Source organism: Pelobates fuscus, chromosome 3 (genome assembly GCF_036172605.1).
Source record: "Pelobates fuscus isolate aPelFus1 chromosome 3, aPelFus1.pri, whole genome shotgun sequence".
NCBI classification, from domain to species: Eukaryota; Metazoa; Chordata; class Amphibia; order Anura; family Pelobatidae; genus Pelobates; species Pelobates fuscus.
Window position 1 is genome coordinate 97,216,969 of NC_086319.1, and position 21,668 is coordinate 97,238,636.

Sequence of the window (21,668 nt, forward strand, 5' to 3'; positions counted from 1 at the left end):
TTTTGCATTCTGTTACATTCATCCAATACACTTTTATCTTATATTTATTTGAGTCATTGTTTCATTTATTACAATATTTTTACAGTGCCTTTTCGGGTCTTCAGACACTGAACTATTTTTAGTGATAAATCAAAAATATCATCTAGAATGGTTAAAGAAAACAGTATTTATAAGTAATTTGGAAACGGAAAGGTCTACTCCGTATATAGCTATAGATTGCATAAAGACACGCTAAGCTTAGAATGACCCGGAGTGACCTTTTGTCGGTAAAGGTCCACATCATACCTGAAGCGAGCCATAACTATCAAAATTGAAGTATCACCGAAACCGACATTAGGAACTTTTGCATCTTATTGTGGGCACAGCCTGAGCCTGAACTGAGCTAAACCCAAGGACGTGCTATCAAAACATCAACTCACTATGTGCATATGTCTATGAATTGTTAAGTGAAATAATTTCATATAAATTATATGTAAGTATTATTTCAACAATACTATAAGTGTACTATGAAAATAGCTAGAAATTAGAGGTGTCATTTTAAATGAGAGGAGCATGTTTAGTCATTTAATTGGAATACAAAACTTATTTTATTAACCAAGAATATATGTTTGTAAACAGATAAACTACCCACACCCACCGGCGCTTTAAAATATAAACAATTGTTTGAAATGTGATGAGCGTCTCCACCATGCTATTCCAGTGTTTCCTGACCTTATTATAAACAGTATACTTACAATATAATGATAATTATCCACCCATTTGGTTTATAATGCTATAAATCCTTGTTTTATTGATACAATGAACGATAGTTTGTTTTTACTGTTAAGTTTATTTGAATGCAGTCAATGGAGTATGTATTGTGATGATTCACATTTGATTTAATGATGTTACATAATGTTTCATTTTGTTCTGAAATTTGTTCCTCTATAAAAGTGGATTATTCTGTATGGTTTGATTTAATTGAAATAATAAAAAAAAATGGTTTAGATGTAAATTTGTTACTGTGGTGTAATATGAATTGTAAAGGATCTGCTGCAGGAAATGCTGAAAATGCTGAGTACTCTCTGATTGAAAATATACTGTGTAGTCTGAGCGACTCCAACTGCATTCCACAATAAACTTTAAGGGACACAATAGTCACCAGAACAACTAGAGCTTATTGTATTTGTTCTGGTGAGTATAATCATTCCCTTCAGGCTTTTTGCAGTAAACATTGTCTTTTCAGAGAAAATGCAGTGTTTACATTACAGCCTAGGGGAAACCTCCACTGGCCACTCCTCAGATGGCTACTAGAGGTACTTCCTGGGGCAGTGCTGCACAGTGAGCAGCACTGTCATTCAGTGTCTCCACCCTCTGCATGCAGACACTGAACTTTCCTTTTAGTGATGCATTGATTTAATGCATCTATATGAGGAGATGCTGATTGGTTAGGGCTGTGTTTGACTTGTGCTGGCTCTGCCCCTGATCTGCCTCCTTGACAGTCTCAGCCAATCCTATGGGGAAGCATTGTGATTGGCTCACAGAATAACTTCTGATGATTTCAGCTGTAAGCAGGCACATCAGGGGAAGAGCCAGCAGCTGCAGACTTGAATACATGTAAGATTGTCCTAGATTTAGGGAGGCAAGGTGGGGCAGGGGGGCTAGATGGGGGTTTTAACACTAGAGGGTCAGGAATACATGTTTATGTTACTGACCCAATAGTGTTCTTTTATGAAAGGTATGGTTTCCTCACCCACAGAGCACGCTATTACTGGATCAAATAATAGTTGTAAAGAACTTAGGAATACATTAAATTAACATACATACAAACATTATTGTACGTTTATGGTGTTTCTTTAAGTGAAGTCAAACACGCTGACATACATTTAAATATTACATTAAATACAACAATACTGGAATGGCTATGGTAATACAGAAGTGGTTAAAGGAACACTTTAACATTAGAAACACAAACATCTATACTAATTCGATTTCTATTTTTTAATTCTATTCTAACACTAGAGTGTCTATCTAACTATATGGATTATCAACTTCCCTCACCCCCCTCCCCCCAAAAAAAAGTTTAATAAAGATGCTATACTCACCTGATATCCCAAGACATGTCCGTTTCATCATGGCCACCGCCCCTTTTGAAGTCATTATACCAATGTTCTCAGATTATCTAATGCTTCCTAATAAGAAATATTGGGGGCTACTATGCATGTGGTGCAATCACAATGCTTCACCCGTCAGCATCCCTTTATAGAGATGCATTAGCTCAATGCATCTCTATGGGGAGAAAATGAAGTGTTTACATTGCTGAGACTGCAAGGGCTGTCTTATTGCACCAGAACCACTGCATTAAGCTCTAGTGATTCTGGTACTTAGAGTCTGGTACTTAAAGGGACACTTAAGTCACTAAAACAACTTTGCTTAATGATGCAGTTTTGGTGTATGGATTGCCCCTACAGTCTCCCTGCTCAGTTCTCTGCCATTTAGGAGTTAAATTACTTTGGTTTATGCAACCGTAGGCACACCTCCCTGCATGTGACTTACACAGCCTTCCTAAACACTTCCTGTAAAGTGTCATCTAATGTTTATAATTCCTCTTTTGCAAATTCTGTTTAATTTAGAATTTCTTATATCCTGGTCTGTTAATAGCTTGCTAGACCATGCAGTAGCCTCCTGTATGCAATTAAAGCTCAAATTACAGAGCAGAAGATAGAAACTTTTAAAGTAAGTTACATCTGATTGAAAATTAAACCACTTTGCTTTCATGCAGGCTGTGTCAGTTACAGTGAAGGGAGTTGTGGCTAGGGCTGCAAGGACAGAAACAAAAATAAAATGTAACTTCTAAATGGTAGAGAATTAAACGTGAGACTGCATAATTTATACACTAAAACTGCTTCATTAAGCTAAAGTTGTTTTCGTTGAAAATATTTTTTACAATTTAGTCAATATACACTCAAAGAAAACAACCATATACTTTTTTCTGCTTGTTTTCTGTTGGTGTGTTTGAAAAAAACTGATTGCAAAAGCTGCATACCTGCTGTCTGTAGCTTTTGCAAGCCCTCCCCTCATTCCCTAGCACAGACTTTCAGACTGTTTCGAGGAATACTCCAATCTGAGGCTTTTCATTGAGAAGCTTTTCTGCTGGAGCCAAAAGTTATTAATGCTTTTCAATGAGCTGTAATACAGTTCATTGAGGGGGGGTGGGGAGGAGAGATATAGACAGGAGCCCTCTAACCCAGCGTGCTTGCCGTATACCATAGCTCTTTGAGACTAATAGAACCAGAAAAAAATCCCTGGCTGTTTGAGTGATAGCCAGGGTGATGTTTCTGCCCCCAAATATAAAATTGCAAATTTCTTTTATAAACTGCCACAAATATGACAGACTCCAGACATATAAAAGACTTCAGCAACCTGAAATGCTCTATGTGTCTGTAGTGTTCCTTTAAGAGCTCAGCTCTTGAGAGTTACGATCTAGGAGGGACTTAAAGTGCCATTCTGTTTTAAATGCTAACGCTCTTTCCTTAAACACACTCACGACTTTCTGCAATTTCTATCTTTCATGATCTTTGTAGATGCATTAGGCAGAATAATATATCTTTTAACGATGCCTTTGATGTTTAATTGGAATGAACACCAAGGGCATTCCCAAAACTGGATCTCCCAATTAGAAAATAACACAGACACTCTGCCAAACAACCATCATAATTTTGTTTGCAGTTGTGTTTTTTCTGCCAAATGGGTGTGTACATTGATTGTGTCAATGTAGCTATCCAAGAGAACATGTCTAGCTGATTTAACACAAGACATCGAAACACATTACCCTACCAGCCCGTATGACATTGAACTAGGATTTGTTACAGTTACCCATATATCTGGTGGAACCTGTTTCACACATTGGTAGAATTTTTCAAGAAATCAAGGCATGACATATATACACAAAGCACTAGAGACACACTAGAAAAGGAGGAAATTGAATTCCCACACTTAATTTGGATCTCTCGCAGAATTATGTCATTTTATGTTCAATCCAGAATTCAGATTTATTTTTTTTTGTCCCAAAGAGCATGTAACATGTATTATACCCTCGGTCTATGACAGTGAGATCACTTTTCTCTCTGTTCCAGCTCATCTGTACATTATTAGTCAGTTAGCTATTATGCTCATAAATGTTTAGTACAACATTAGCACAGGGACTCTTGCTTCAAAGATAAATCATCTTTTCACTTCACAGTGAGTTGTGGCGTGATGACAATTGACTTGGAAAATTTTGTCAAAATTTGCCAAGTTTAAAGAACATCTAATATAGTTTGAGTTATTTTCCAAATTGGATAATTTGGCTTAAATTATCAAAGTATGATCTTATTAGAGTTTACTGTATTGTGATTGAATCCCAAATTCTTATTCTTATTTTTGCACGACTAAATTAGAGGAATGGCTACATCTTAGTACACAAAGTACATTCATATAAATCCACCCAGTATATGCATATATCAAATTTATATCCAATACTAGAGATTTGTTGACATATTGTAGTTCCAAATTCAGAATCTTAGCTGGTTCAGCCTGTTTTGTGATGAGTCACGTAAGATGAAGATGAGTCACATACATATTTTTTAGTTGTTATTATTATTATTATTTAACCCCTTAATGACCAAATGTCCGACTTCAGAATCAAAACAAATCCCAGTATTTGTGCTAAGTGCTTAAAGATATTTTTCTTCTTTCTCAAAAACATGTTTATTTAGTAAAGTGGGAATTGAATTGGAAAATTCCAAGTGAATTGAAAATGAATTTCAAATTTAGGGCCGTTGCAGTCAAACTGGAAGAATCGTTGACTTGGAGATTTTTTCCAGCTCAGCTATTTTTCCTCAAATTTGAAATTAATTTTGAATTCTCACTTTAGTAAATAACCCTGTTAGTATTCCCACACCTATCATACACCATTTTAAAGGACAGGTTGGCCTTTCTTGTGATACATTATAGCAGCGGTTCCCAAACTGTGTGCAGGAGCCACTATGATTAAAGCACCGGGGAAACATTACTGCTCAACAAGGACCAGGTTGAGTGCCAGTAATGTCGGCTGGCTGGGAGTTAGTGACAGCCTGTCACTTCCTCCCAGCATCATGCAAGGTGACAGCACGGTAGGAGGCAGCCGCAGCATGAGGGGAGAGGAGCATGAAGAGCCCCAGACCCCTCGCTCCCACAGCAGCAGGCCACTGTCCAGGCCACCTCCAAGCCACCATCCTGGCACATAAGGTAAGCTAAAAACCACGTGTGTGTGTGTGTGTCTGTGTCTGTGTGTGTGTGTGTGTGTGTGTGTATGTGTGTGAATGTATGTATGTGTGTGAGTATGAGTATGTGTGTGTGTATATGTATGGGTGTGTGTATGAGTTTCAGTGTGTGTATGAGTGTGTATGAGTGAGAGTGTTTGGATGTGTATGAGTTTGAGTATGAGTGTGTGTATGTGCATGAGTGTGTGTGTGTGTGTGTGTGTGTGTCAGGGTGTGCATCTCTGTGTGTATATATATGTCAGTGTGCTTCTGTGTCTGTGTGCGCACACACATCTGTGTGTCAGGGTCTGTGTTTTTATTTCAGTGTGTATCTGCGTCCTGGTGTGGGCATGTATCAATGTTTGTGTGTGTCAGGGTGCATGTGTTTATATGTCGGTGTGTATGTGTGTGTGTGTATGTGTCAGTGTGTATCTATATGTGTGTATGTGTCGGTGTCTATATGAATTTGTGTGTATGTGTCAGTGTATTTATATGCAACTGTGTGTTAATGTGCATGAATATCTCTGTAAGTATGTATGTATGTGCATACATCCAAGCAGTAAAACACCAGCACAACAAACCACAACAAGACCACTCGTGCAATCTAACACAAATATTACATACAAACACATCTCTGCATTCAAACAAAAAAATATACAAACACATCCCTTCACTCAAACACAAATACTTCACACAAATGTACATCCACATTTAAAAGTGAACATTACATTCAGACCAACCCATGCAATCAAATGCAAACATCACATACAAACACATCCCTGTATTAAAACACAATAAATGTATACAAGCACCCCTTCAAACACCAACACTGTACACTACACTATAGCGCCAGTAAATACGGCAGCGCTGTACAGATATACAACCTAGAATTTTTTAGTTGGAGTTTCTTGGAAAAATACTGAACTAAAAAGTCTGTGAACCACTGTCCAATATGCATACTTAAGACTCATTAGATATAAATAAAATATTTAAAAATAGGGAAACAATAAAAATACAAAATTTTTATGTATATCAGACAGAGGGGGGGGCCTTGCTGTCAATTGATGCCTGGATGTCCCTGGTGCAACCCTGCTCATTCCAAAACTTCAGGAAATCCCATGCCACCTATACGATCTTTGAATTCACTTTGATTTCCCAACAATTCTGACTTTATTGAATGGACCTGACAGTGTCATTAAGTAAAATACACAATCAAACAACAAAGTACCATGTTCACTCGTGTACTGAACAAAAAAAAAGGGAAAATAATGCTTAAGGTAGATATTATTTGCTCCAAAATTGCATTTTTTGTAAGTATATTTACATACTACCGGGAAAACCCTATTACATGAAGAAGAAAAAAAATGGAAAAAAAAAAAAACGTAGCAATACTATGTGAGTTACCATAAAAATTGAAAATCAAAAGTAAGCTGTCCCCTTATGGGAACTTCTAAACTCTATCCCGTGCTCACAGACCTTAACAAAATCTAAATTCTGTCACACACTCTCTGAAAAAGGATAAGTAGTTGAGAAATCAACTAGCTGACTGTTGCAAAGCATGCTGATATGTACAACAACAGTGTCCTTGTTATATCCAAGATAAAATCCACAGTAATAGTAATAGATTTGGCAATTTCATTGGATATTATCCACATGTAAAAAAAAAAAAAAAAAACCTAAACACAAAAATAAAAAAACATGCATTTGTTATGATGAGATTTGAAGTATTCTTGTAAAATGTAAAATTTGTGTGTGTGTGTGTGTGTGTGTGTGTGTGTGCGCTATTCCTTAACCCAGGGGTGCCCAAAAGGTAGAACTCCGGATATTTTAAAACTACAGTTTCCACAATGCTTTGTCATTCTAAAGACATTGTAAAGGCATGCAAAGAATCATGAAAGTTGTAGTTCTAGAACATCTAGGGATCTACCTTTTGGGCACCCGTGCCTTAATCTGCATATATTCATATATATTTTGGTCTTTATGTGAGCACCACTACTAACACAATTCTTGTTCTGGGTGTGACCCCAATTCAATTTTTAATGTCTAATTTTATGGCAAATTCTAAAGAATTTCTCACGATTCTAGAAAACAAAAGACACATTAAATGTCTGACAAATAGAACAGAACTGTGATATAAATCTCAAAAGCCATTCACCAAATAATAATGTAGGTATACAGGTTTATGGTTTCAACCTTAAAATAACACTCTAATAGTGATGTCACGAACACAAAATTTTCGGTTCGCGAACGGCGAATGGGAACTTCCGCAAACGTTCACGAACCGGCGAACCGCCATTGACTTCAATGGGCAGGCGAATTTTAAAACCCACAGGGACTCTTTCTGGCCACAAAAGTGATGGAAAAGTTGTTTCAAGGGGACTAACACCTGGACTGTGGCATGCCGGAGGGGGATCCATGGCAAAACTCCCATGGAAAATTACACAGTTGATGCAGAGTCTGGTTTTCATCCATAAAGGGCATAAATCACCTAACATTCCTAAATCACAATGGATATGGATTGACACCTGACATATGACATATTGACACCTTGACATATGGATTGACACTGACACAGAGCAGAATAGGTACTGTTCCCCCTACATAGGGCCACTTGGCAGATATGGATTGACACCTATCCTTAGGATCCCTGATACACACTGACACAGAGCAGAATAGGGACTGTTCCCCCTACATAGGGTCACTTGGCAGATATGGATTGACACCTGTCCACAGTGACCCTGATATACACTGACACAGAGCAGAATAGCGACTGTTCCCCCTACATAGGGTCACTTGGCAGATTTGGATTGACACCTGTCCTCAGAGACCTTGATACACACTGACACAGAGCAGAATAGGGAATATTCACTAAATGCCAAACATTGTTATACAGGGGAATATTCAGTAAATAAGGATAAGGTGGGGGACGTACTGCCCTCCCCCCGGCCCCCACCCCTGCGCGGTGGGTGGGGGGCATAAATCACAATGGGGGGACCTACTGTCCTCCCCCCCGCCCCCACCCAAGAGCGGTGGGTGGGGGCCATAAAAATAATGAGGTGGGGGACCTACTGTATGATGTTGTATCGATCAGGTAGTGTAAGGGTTACGCCCGCTTCACAGTGACAGACCAAACTCCCCGTTTAACGCACCGCAAATAACCACAAACAGTCCATTTCCACAACCGCAAACTCCCCATTTGCACAAGGTTGGATACCAAGCTAGCCATGTCCCGTTCCTTGTCCTCACTGATGTCATTGAAGGTCTCTTCCTCCACCCAGCCACATACAACACCAAGGGTCCCCGAAAGGTGACAACAAGCCCCCTGGGACGCCTGCTGTGTTTGGTCTTCCACCTCCTCAAAGCCACCTTCCTCCTCTGACTCCTCTTCTTCAGACTCCTCTCTCTGCGTTGCCTCTCTCTGCGTTATTATAAGGTGTGTTAAGCAGTACTATTCTTATCAGTTTAATCCCTGTTGCATCCCCTATCGGGAGCCTGCTACAGAAACCAGAACCCACTAAAATAGAGGCAGTCGCCAAGTGGCCAACCCCCCGCACTAAAACCCAGGTCCTCGCATTCCTGGGTGCCGCAGGGTACTACAGGAAATTCGTAGCTAATTACAGCACCCTAGCTAAACCTCTCACGGACTAACACATAAAAACCTCCCCAAGATAGTAGTATGGGCCCCAGAGTGTGAACAGACCTTCCAACAGTTCAAGACGGCGCTCATTAAATCACCTGTACTTTCTGCTCCTGATCCAACTAAATGCTTTCTCGTCCATGCTTCTATGTTTGGATTGGGAGCAGTACTGAGCCAAGTCGGAGCAGATGGCGGCGAGCAACCCGGGGCTTATCTAAGCTGGAAAACTTTTACCCAGGGAAGTAGATACACTGCCATTGAAAAGGAGTGCCTGGCGGTGGTGTGTGCCCTCAAAAAGCTGCAACCTTACTTGTATGGACAACCGTTTACCTTACAGATCACAACACGGTGTGGCTGAACAGGGTGTCAGGAGACAATGCCAGGCTGTTGCGCTGGAGTTTGGCGCTACAGCCTTTTGACTTTACAATTCACTATCGCCCTGGGAAGCAAAATGGCAATGCTGATGGGTTATCCAGACAAACAGACCTTGAACAGTGATCTGTGAGTACTCCTACGGACATCCCCAAGCCGATCCTGGCCTGCTTCAGGACGTCCTGTAAGCCTGGGTACTTATGCAAAAAGTGTTGTACGATCAGATTACACACATGTGCCATGCACGGCACATGTGTCAACTTGCCCAAATTCAATGCCACCAACAAATTTATTCCGTTGTCACAAACCACTTTGCCGATTTCCAGTTGGTGCGGAGTCACACACTTTTCCACCTGTGCGTTCAGGGCAGACAGGAGTGCTGGTCCGGTGTGACTCTCTGCTTTCAGGCAAGTCAACTCCAAGACGGCGTGACTCTGCCATATCTGGGATGTGGAACAGTACCTGGGGAACTGGGGGGGTGCCGTTGATGTGGAGCAAGACGCAGCAGCAGAAGAGGACTCGGCCGAGGAGGTTATGGAAGAGGATGGAGTAGGAGGAGTAGAGGAGGTGGCAGCAGGCCTGCCTGCAAGTCGTGGCGGTGTCACCAACTCCTCTGCAGAGCCACGCATTCTATGCTTGGCAGCTGTCAGCAGGTTTACCCAATGCGCAGTGTAGGTGATATACCTGCCCTGACCATGCTTTGCAGACCAGGTATCAGTGGTCAGATGGACCCTTGCCTCAACACTGTGTGCCAGACATGCCATTACTTCCTTTTGCACAGTCGAGTACAGGTTGGGGATTTCCATTTCGTGCAAAGAAATTTTGGCCGGGTACCTTCCACTGCGGTGTCCCAATAGCTACAAATTTTTTGAACGCTGAAGGCCTGACACTCGCTTGAAGGACACTGACTGCTATTAGCTTACAGTAAAAAACTTTTGTTCTTTTTAAAGGCACGCTATTGTCACACCAGATATGAGTTGCAAAGTGCACTTGCAGAGGTTGGCAGAGTACACGCTGTAGGCCTGACACCCGCTTGAAGACAACTAACTGCTATTCAAGCTATAACAGTGAAAAAACTTTTTTTCTTTTTAAAGGCACGCTATTGTCACACCTGATATGAGTGGCAAAGTGGACTGGCAGAGGTTGGCAGAGTACACGCTGAAGGTCTGATACCCGCTTTAATGACACTGACTGCTATTAGCTTACAGTGAAAAACGTTTTTTCTTTTTAAAGGCACGCTATTGTCACACCAGATATGAGTGGCAAAGTGAACTGGCAGAGCTTGGCAGAGTACACGCTGAAGGCCTGACACCTGCTTGAAGGACACTGACTGCTATTAGCTTACAGTGAAAAACTTTTTTTCTTTTTAAAGGCACGCTATTGTCACACCAGATATGAGTGGCAAAGTGGACTGGCAGAGGTTGGCAGAGTACATGCTGAAGGCCTGACACACCAGCTTGAAGGACACTGACTGCTATTAGCTTACAGTGAAAAACTTTTTTTCTTTTTAAAGGCACGCTATTGTCACACCAGATATGAGTGGCAAAGTGAACTGGCAGAGCTTGGCAGAGTACACGCTGAAGGCCTGACACCTGCTTGAAGGACACTGACTGCTATTAGCTTACAGTAAAAAACTTTTTTCTTTTTAAAGGCACGCTATTGTCACACCAGATATGAGTGGCAAAGTGGACTGGCAGAGGTTGTCAGAGTACACGCTGAAGGCCTGACACCCAGACCCTTGCAGACAACTAACTGCTATTCAATCTATTACAGTGAAAAAAAATTTTTTGTTTTTAAATGCAAGCTTAAGCTATTGTGACACCAGATATGAGTGGTGGCACTGGGCAAGTGGGCACAGTATCCACTGTGAGCCTGACACAGAAGCTGGCAGACAACTAACTGCTATTCAATCTATTACAGTGAAAAAAAATTGTTTTTAAATGCAAGCTTAAGCTATTGTGACACCAGATATGAGTGGGCCACTGGGCAAGTGGGCACAATATCCACTGTGAGCCTGACACAGAAGCTGTCAGACAACTAACTGCTATTCAATCTATTACAGTGATTTTTTTTTTTAAATGCAAGCTTAAGCTATTGTGACACCAGATATGAGTGGTGGCACTGGGCAAGTGGGCACAGTATCCACTGTGAGCCTGACACAGAAGCTGGCAGGCAGGCAACTGCAATTACATTACACAGAAAAAAAAAAGCAGACTGATGTTCTCCCCCTTAAAAGGGCTTTTTGGGGTGCTGTCCTTACAGCAGAGATCAGATGAGTCCTTCAGGACGTTAGTGGACACTGAATACCCTAGCCTAGCTATCAATTTCCCTATAAAATGAGCAGCAGCTACACTTTCCCTCCTCTATCTAAGAATGCAGCTTCAGAATGAATCTAAAATGGATGCTGTACAGGAGGTGGAAGGGTCTGGAAGTGAGGGTCTGCTGCTAATTTGCTGGAATGTGTCTGCTGACCGTGAGGCACAAGGTCAAAGTTTACTCAATGATGACGAATAGGGGGCGGATCGAACCGCGCATGTGTTCGCCCGCGGTGGCGAACACGAACACGCTATGTTCGCCAGGAACTATTCGCCAGTGAGCCGTTCGGTACATCACTACACTCTAACATTAAAAATAAATATGTTTATTTTTTTATGTTAGTATTTGTGAGGTTTAGATTATGAATCTTAAAAAAAAAAAAAAGGTATTTTATATTCACTGGTAATTCAGTACTGGGGGACCTATTATACTTGCGTGGCAATTGAGTCCATTCAGTTGGATGGTCCACATAGAGAGGTAGTGACTTGATGAGAATTTTGTGAAATTACATCCGAATTACATTTTTGTTCGTTTTGTTGTTTAATAAACACATACATGATAGCAAATGAGTAACTAATAGTTACTCTAACTTCTCTTTAGAACACAAATGACAGATGTTGTTTGTTTTTGTTTTTCATCGTCTATTACAATGGTTAAAATCCTTTTTGATATGTGATCTCTTTTAAGGAATCTATAGATTTTATTCACCATTTTTATTGGAAGCCTCTTCCCTAACTATTCTCTATTAAAAAAACTAATATAAGATGATAAAAAAAAACTACTAACAACCCCTGGATGTTGGGCTAAGGTAACATCTCCAGAATGTATCGTATATACTCGAGTATAAGCCGACCCGAATATAAGCCGAGGCCCCTAATTTTACCCAAAAAAACTGGGAAAACTTATTGACTCGAGTATAAGACTAGGGTGAGAAATGCAGCAGCTACTGGTAAATTTCTAAATAAAATTAGATCCTAAAAAAAATATATTAATTGAATATTTATTTACAGTGTGTGTATAATGAATGCAGTGTGTGTGTATGAATGCAGTGTGTGTGTGTGAATGCAGTGTGAGTGTATGAATGCAGTGTGAGTGTATGAATGCAGTGTGAGTGTATGAGTGCAGTGTGTGTATGAGTGCAGCGTGAGTGTGAGTGTGTGAGTGTGTGAGAGTGTGAGAGTGTGAGAGTTGCAAAGCCTTGGTGGGGGGTGGGTGTTTTTTTTTTTATTATTTAAATTTTTATTATTTAAAAAAAAATATTATTATTAATTATTATTTTTATTTATTTAATTATTATTATTATTGTATTATTTTTTATTATTTAATTATTTTTTTATTATTATTATTCATTTTTTTTCGTCCCCCCTCCCTGCTTGATATATGGCAGGGAGGGGGGCTCTCCTTCCCTGGTGGTCCAGTGGCATTGGCAGTTCAGTGGGGGGAAGGGGGAGCTGGCAAAGCTGTAACTTACCTGTCCTGCAGCTCCTGTCAGCTCTCTCCTCCTCCGCGCCGTCCGTGCAGCTCCCTCTGTCAGCTCACAGTGTAAGTCTCGCGAGAGATTTACACTGGGAGCTGACCGAGGTGCTGAACGGACGGCGCAGAGGAGGAGAGAGCTGACAGGAGCTGCAGGACAGGTAAGTTACAGCTCTGCCAGCCCCCTCTCCCCCGGTCTGTATTATGGCAATGCAAATTGCCATAATACAGACTATTGACTCGAGTATAAGCCGAGTTGGGGTTTTTTAGCACAAAAAATGTGCTAAAAAACTCGGCTTATACTCGAGTATATACGGTACTTGAAAACCAGAATAAGCTGAATGTGCCTTTCCTGGTTAAATCCTTTGTTATTATTATTATTATTACTTGTAATATCTGATCATTTAAAAGAACTGGGTACATAATAAAACATTATGGAAGCATTATTTTAATAGTTGAAGAAAGGTTCTATTAAATATTATTGTAATTTCAAATAGGTGTATTAACCTATATGGGTTTATAGTTAAAGAAAGGTTCTATTAAATATAATTGATCTGACAGTTTTTTATTTTCATACTAAACCTAAAGGAAACTAGCACCAAGGCATTTGTTTTATTCTTTTTGAAGACCATCATGTATCAAAAGTCCTTTTTGTAATTGCAAACAAAGTAGAACTGAATTTAGCCCATGAAGTCCCACTTTCTTTAACGTTTGGATCATGAATTTTTGCAGGACAGCTCTTCATGGGCAGAATGCCTTCGGGAGTATAACCAGAGAAAACCTAGAGTCAGTGATTATTTGTGGTATTATTTGATGGTTAGTGATGTCCCGAACGGTTCGCTGACGAATAGTTCCCGGCGAACATAGCTTGTTCGCCATCGCCACAGATGGCGAACATATGCGATGTTCGGTCCGCCCCCTATTCGTCATCATTGAGTAAACTTTGACCCTGTACCTCACAGTCAGAAGACACATTCTAGCCAATCAGCAGCAGACCCACTCTCCCAGCCCCTCGCACCTCCTAGACAGCATACAATTTAGATTAATTCTGAAGCTGCATTCTTTTTTTTTGTATTCTTTTTTTTTGTGTTTGTGTTTATTATATACTATCCTCCATAGACCGTAACCTGTGTTTATTATACATTATTCCCCCATAGCCAGTAACCTGTGTTTATTATACATTATCCCCCCATAGCCAGTAACTTGTGTTTATTATACATTATCCTCCCATAGCCAGTAACCTGTGCTTATTATACATTATCTCCCCCATAGCCAGTAACCTGTGTTTATTATACATTATTCTCCCCATAGCCAGTAACCTGTGTTTATTATACATTATCCCTCCCATAGCCAGTAACCTGTGTTTATTATACATTATCCCTCCATAGCCAGTAACCTGTGTTTATTATACATTATACCCCCATAGCCAGTAACCTGTGTTTATTATACATTACCCCCCCCCCCATAGCCAGTAACCTGTGTTTATTATACATTATCCCTTCCATAGCCAGTAACCTGTGTTTATTATACATTATCCCCCCATAGCCAGTAACCTGTGTTTATTATGCATTATCCCTCCCATAGCCAGTAACCTATGTTTATTATATATTATCCTCCCATAGCCAGTAACCTGTGCATATTATACATTGCCTCCATAGCCAGTAACCTGTGTTTATTATACATTATCCTCCCCATAGCCAGTAACCTGTGTTTATTATACATTATCCCTCCATAGCCAGTAACCTGTGTTTATTATACATTATCCTCCCACAGCCAGTAACCTGTGCTTATTATACATTATCCCCCATAGTCATTTATCGTTGGACCTAGGCAGCATGATGTCTTAGGCCGGCCCAGAGAGTGAGTGAGTGAATAATATAATATATATGTTCAGAAACATATTAGTAATATATGTAAATTGGGTTCATGCAAAGAGGGTGAAAAGGTATTAAAGAAAAACACACTTATTGCATCAAATTTACAAAGCCAAACTTTTAAAAGCTTTCCTCATTTCTTTCTCAGGATGAGGAATATATCGGTTGTAGACTGAGGATTTCCATCTGCCCAATCTTTTAATAATATGCACTGGAGTGTCAGTGTTGAAGGAGACCGAAGCTGCCCCTATTCTAAATGAAAGACCCGAGACATGGATACAACCCAATCTTAGGAGTAGTGTTCTTATGTAGAAGATGAATTTAGCCGTAGTCAGAGGGATTCAGTGAGAGTAGTGGTAAAATGTGTGTGGCATGACTGAGTGTGGGTAAGTAAGAGTCAAGTATTTTAACTGAGCACTAGTTCTAGGTGGAATAAAGTGGTATAGCGGATGGATGAGTAGTTCATGCAGACAAATTAAAAATGTCCAACAAACTGAAAGTAAGAAAAAGATAAAAGTATGGAAGCATGGAAGCATGCCCCTCTCCTTCAGCTCTGCCTCTCTCACCCATGTGCCTCCATCCAAGTCTGCCTCTGCATTTTCCACGCCGTTCCCTATCAAGGATGACTGTATTGCTTCTGCAGTCTGGATGTCTTCAACCCTATCTAGCCACTGCTCTACTGGACAAGATTCCTATCTTGTTTCCAGAGGGCAGGCACCAAAGATTTGGCATAATTAAAAAAAAAATGTATCTGTTTTTTTCCACGCCTTTTGTATGTGACAAAATGTATTCTAAATAAAGGTATTTATTCTTAATCCCATTAATGCAGACTCTGGAATATATAAATAGAGGAGATACATGATCTGTAAACATATTTCTTTTAGCAATATTTCTATAATCGATTAATGCATAAATAAAATATTTTAAATACCATGCATTTACATGATTTTTTTTTCAATAACAGAGGATTAATCTACACACAGAATTACTGTTTTATCTCATGCTTCCAACAAATGTTATGCTATAAAAAAATGAAAAATAAACACATAATTGCATTTGTTACAGAAACAGCTTCCCTTTTTCTTAGGTATGCTCCTGTCACCTTGCCTGTAATGTTGTACAATTAACCACTCATCACCTTGCTGTAAAAAGACTAGTACGGTTGTGGAGGATTAACCTCTTATGAATTCAGAGCACCTCAGCCAGCTAGCCAGCCCATACAATGCAGCCAGTACATTATAACCTGACATACATAGAATTTGTTTGACGCAGAACCTTCTGTTGGTTGAAGGCTATTTTTTTACAGTTATGTGCATGTATTAATATTCAAGGTAAAAAATATGAATATTTGCATATATTTACATATATCAGGAAATGCAGGCAGAATGATCTGGATTTTTATTGTTTTGTTTTGCTGAATTCCTTTTGACAGTTATGTTCTATTGTGTTTTGTTTTTGCCTACATGTCTTCCATACAGCTATAGTGTATGTTGTTTTTTTTTTGCGTTTCTCACCATGAATTTAATGTAGATTTGAGAAAGGTTAGTCCCAGCTTAAAATCAACACATTTAATGCATTTCGTTTAGAAACAGAGATCCATGTTGGGGTTTCATAAAGTTTGCAAATATAGCATTGAGACCCTGTTTAATAAAGGTAGCCATTCTCTAAGGTAGTGTTGATCAGAGTTTGACACATTTAAAATATTTTTGTAAATATATCATAGTTCCTGCTTGGAAGAAGGTTTGGACAGAGGGTCCAGAAGGTAGCAAAGAAAATATTACCTATAGGAGTTGGATGGGTCTGAATCTCAAGTTAGGGACCAGTCACCCCTGTTTCCTATATAGCATTGACGATTTAAAAAAAAAAATCCAAGTAATTTGTTCATGCCAGCCTTGCAGTTTGTTTGGAAGAATTATTTTTTTTTTTCAAAAGGTTAGGACATAACCACTGGATCCTAATCAACCTATACATTATGTATTGGAAAGCAGAGATCCAATTGTATTGAAGAAAGTTTTATGTTTAGTACAGCTCGCACATTTGTGATATATGTCATGTCAACAGGAGTTCTCACTAAAATGTGAATTGCTGGACTTCAAAGTGAACTCACATTGAATTTCAAATTTTAGGCCAAAATTTGCAAGCTGAATATAATACTGACTTGGAATATATTTCAAAGACAGGTATTTTGTTATTTTGTTATTTTGGTAAATTTGAAATTCACATTAAATTAACTTTGCATTCCTAAAGAAATCACATTCTAGTAAACGACTTGGTAAATGAATATATGTATAAGGCAAGAAAACCATAAGATGGCTCATTGTTTGGATGACCGCCAGGAAGATGGTGTACAGTGCTCCCTCTACTACCTGTCACTACATGTAACGTGGCCTTGAGGAAAATGGTAGAAGTATTCTTTAATCTCTACCTGGTCTGACAGCAGCTTCCTGTCAGCTTCCTGTCAGACTGTGTAGTTGATAAAGAAGACTTCTACCATGGTCAGATGGTCGGTGAGTCGATGCTACAACAGGAGGTAAGTAGGCACGCAAGGGGTAAAGAGGGATGAAAGAGAAATACAAAGGGACTGAGGAAGAAAGAGACACACACAAAAATCTGGGTGGAGAAAGAGGCACACACGTGGCTGAGTTGGAGAAAGAGATACACAAAGAGACTGGTGGAGAAAGAGACACACACAGCAGCTTGTGAAAGAAAGTGCAACATACCAAGGCCAAGGGGCTCGGAGGGAGATAGAGACAAACAAAGGTACTACAGATGATAAAGAGATATACAAAGGAGCCAAGGAAGAGAAAAACAAAGTGGCTGTGGGGAAGAAAGAGACACACAAAGGTCTGGGGGAAAAGAAACACACAAAGGGACTGGGGGAGAAAAGACACAGTGGGACTGGGGGAGAAAGAGACAGACAAAAAGGGCTGGGAAGAGTAAGAGGCACACAAAGGGGATGAGGGAGAAAGAGACACACAAGAGGATAGGTTAGAAAAAGACACACCAACCAGCTGGGGGGGTAGGGGGGGGAGAAAGAGACACACAAAAATGGTTGGTTGGAGAAAAACACACACAAAGGGGTTGGGGACAGATAAAAAAGAAACAGAAGGGACTAGAGGGAGAAGGAGACACACAAGGAGACTGGGGGAGAAAGAAACAAACAATGGGTTGGAAGGAAAAAAGAGACACACAAAAGGACTGGGGGAGAAAGAGACACATATAAGAACTGGGAGAAATAAGAAACACACAAATATACTAGAAGGAGAAAGAGATGCTAAAGAGGGTAAGAAATTCAAAAGGGTGGTTGAGAGACAAACAGCTGAAGATGCATTTGGTTTTGGGGGTAATGCATCTGGACCTGTGTAGCCAAAAATCTTTCCACCGGCCCAATTATGTACAGGTAGCTCTTGTCTTTACTTTCTACTAATTTGTATTCCATTCCACTGAGCAAAAGATGTGAAGATGGGGGGCTGACCGGTCGCAGGCCAGAGAGGCTCCTGACGACTTTGGTCCCCAATGGCACAAAACTTTAACATTAACGCAATCTGAGTGACCAGAAGCCGTCTTGGGCACCCAGGCAGAAGCAGGAGCCACCACAGTCCCTGAGATCGGGAGTTCCAGAGCCCCCAGGGAGCGAAATTGGACTTTGGGGCCTGCGGCCCATGAGGGTGGAGAGCGGGACGGACGGCAGCCGTCCTGTTTGTGAACCTGGCCACCCTGCGACAGCCTTGGGATATGCCTCGCGGGCCTCGCTTCCCCCCCATGGACTGGGGGGGTTATCCCGGTCCCCATCGGAGGGAAACACTGTCCTACAAAGCTATGCGCTATGAGCCAGGGCACTAAAATGGCGGCGCCACGATCCGCAGGGGGGGAAGCGAGGCCCGCGAGGCATATCCCAAGGCTGTCGCAGGGTGGCCAGGTTCACAAGCAGGACGGCCGCCGTCCTGCTTGTGAACCTGGCCAACCTGCGACAGCCTTGGGATATGCCTCGCGGGCCTTGCTTCCCCCCCATGGACTGGGGGGGTTATCCCTACAAAGCTATGCGCTATGAGCCAGGGCACTAAAATGGCGGCGCCACGATCCGCAGGGACTGACGCAACCTCGCCGGTTTGCAGGCGGAACCACCGTGCTGAGCATCATCCCTACCCAAACAATCCTGCCTTCCGACTACATGGCGAGCGGGCTGGGGCTGGAGGGTAGCGTCGGCATGGGGGGCCATGGAAGCTCCACTCACTCTATGTCCGGTAACCCTGCTAAACCACTTACCCAAGCCGATACCACAGCAACATCGACGACCCTCACCGCCCGCACACCACTAGGCACCGCTTGCCTACACCACGATACACAATCCCCCATACCTCATCACCCATTCAGGATGGCTCATACCAGACTCAGACCTACTGACTACACCATGCGAGGCAAGCTCAAGAGATGCACCTGGAGAGACATCGCTAGAACCTCAGCCTAAAAGGACACTAACACCAGGTAACGCCGACAGGCTGGAGCAGGCATTGGCCCACCATGTGTCCACTACCACCCATGAAGCATCGGACCTGCCATGCCGACAGATCCTGAAGTGTGTGCAGACTTACGAACTTTTGAGCAGCCTGGGTGATGCTATACTTGTAGATCATTGCCTGGCCTTAGCATGTTTAAGTTTAAATACTGAGCTTTTGAATATAGCTTACCGCATAAATCCTTTTTTTTTTCTGTTTTTTGTTTAACCACATAAAATTGCTAGCATTAATGGCACCCTAAAAATGCAGAGATCGTTAACCAACCTTCCCTCACGCATAACCTGCATTAGAAATGTTCGGATCCAGCACAGATTCACACTTATGATGAGCCTTAAAGCTATACCTAACCTGTGATGTTGGAGATTAGGCCTGTCGATAGTATATACAAGGCAGATTATATGTTGTGATGATTTAGACCAGACGTCATTGTATAAAATGCATGTCCCTCTCTTAAGCGTAGATAAGCGTAACCAAACCAATATCGAGAATCTGAAATGATGACACTCAACATGAACACTAATCTTAAGCTACTGAACTAAACGTGTTTATAATCAGGGCCGGCGTGTCCATAAGGCGGCACAGGCGGCCGCCTTAGGGCGCACGGGCTCTGGGGGCACAAAATTTCAGTGACCGGCAGGAGGGAAGCTCTCCCTCCTGCCAGCCACCATCTCGGCCCCCGGCGCGGCTGTGCTGTGCTGAGATCAGACGCGGTGAGGGAGCTCTAATCTCACAGCTCTGCTCCCTCGCGCGCTGTCTGCTAATACCGCGGAAGCTGAAATATGACGTCATATTCCGGCTCCAGCGGTATCAGCAGACAACGCGCGAGGGAGCAGAGCGGTGAGATTAGAGCTCCCTCGCCGCGTCTGATCTCAGCACAGCACAGCCGCACGCCGCCCAGCAGGACCCCAGGGAAGGATGCATCATCCACACCAGCTCTCCAGGTAGGGAGGCTGTGTGGAAAATGTCTATTTATTAAAATAATTAGTGAATGTATGTGATGTGTGTCTGTGAGTGACAGCGTGTGTGTCTCTGTGAGTGACAGTGTGTGCGTCTGTGAGTGACAGCGTGTGCGTCTGAGTGACAGCGTGTGCGTCTGAGTGACAGCGTGTGCGTCTGTGAGTGACAGCGTGTGCATCTGTGAGTGACAGCATGTGCGTCTGTGAGTGACAGTGTGTGCGTCTGTGAGTGACAGTGTGCGTCTGTGAGTGACAGTGTGTTCATATGTGAGTGACAGAGTGTGTGCATCTGTGAGTGACAGCGTGTGCATCTGTGAGTGACAGCTTGTGTGTCTGTGAGTGACAGCGTGTGTGTCTGTGAGTGACAGCGTATGCGTCTGTGAGTGACAGCGTGCGTCTGTGAGTGACAGCGTATGTGTGAGTGCGTCTGTGCATGTGAGTGTATGAGTGTGTCTGTCAGTGTATGATGAGTGTGTTTGTCAGTGTATGAGTGTGTGTCTGTCAAATCAGTGAGAGTATGTTTGTCATTGAGTATGTGTGTGACTATCTGTGTGTCTGTCAATGAGTGTCAATGAGTCTGTGTCTGTCAGTGACGTCTGTGTGTTTGTCATTGAGTGTGTGGCTGTCAGTGTGTACAGAGTGTAGCGGAGCGGAGGGCGGTACAGGAGCTTCTGTTTCCTGTACCTGGCCAGACTGACAGGAGGTGCTCACAGAGAGACAGTGGCGTACATACCAGGGTCGCAGGGGTCGCGGCTGCGACCGGGCCCGGCCCACCAGGGGGCCCGGCCGCCCCTGCGACCCGGTATGTACGCTCTGGGCCAGCCTCTTCTCCTGGGGGGCCCAGGAGCCGGCCACCTCCGGGCCCCCCGAGGCTGGCCCTGCTTACACCCGGCGGCCGGCGGGTGCGCGAGGGAGCACTCTCCCCTGAGTGCTTCCTCTTCAGCTCCCTCGCGCACCGCATTGATACCGGAGCCGGAAGATGATGTCATCTTCCGGCGCCGGTATCAGTACGCGGCGAGCAAGGGAGCTGAAGAGGAAGCACTCAGGGGAGAGTGCTCCCTCGCGCGCCCGCAGGACCAGCCAGCCCGCCGGGTGACCGCCCCCCCAGGAGCCCAGCAGCACCACTGGACCCCAGGGAATCCCCTCAGCACTCCAAAAGGTAAGGAGGCTGGGGGGATTAAATTAAAAAAAAAAAAACATGTGTAAGTGTAAGTGTGTGTGTGTGTGAGTGTTAGTGTGTGTGTGTTAGTGTGTGTGTGTTA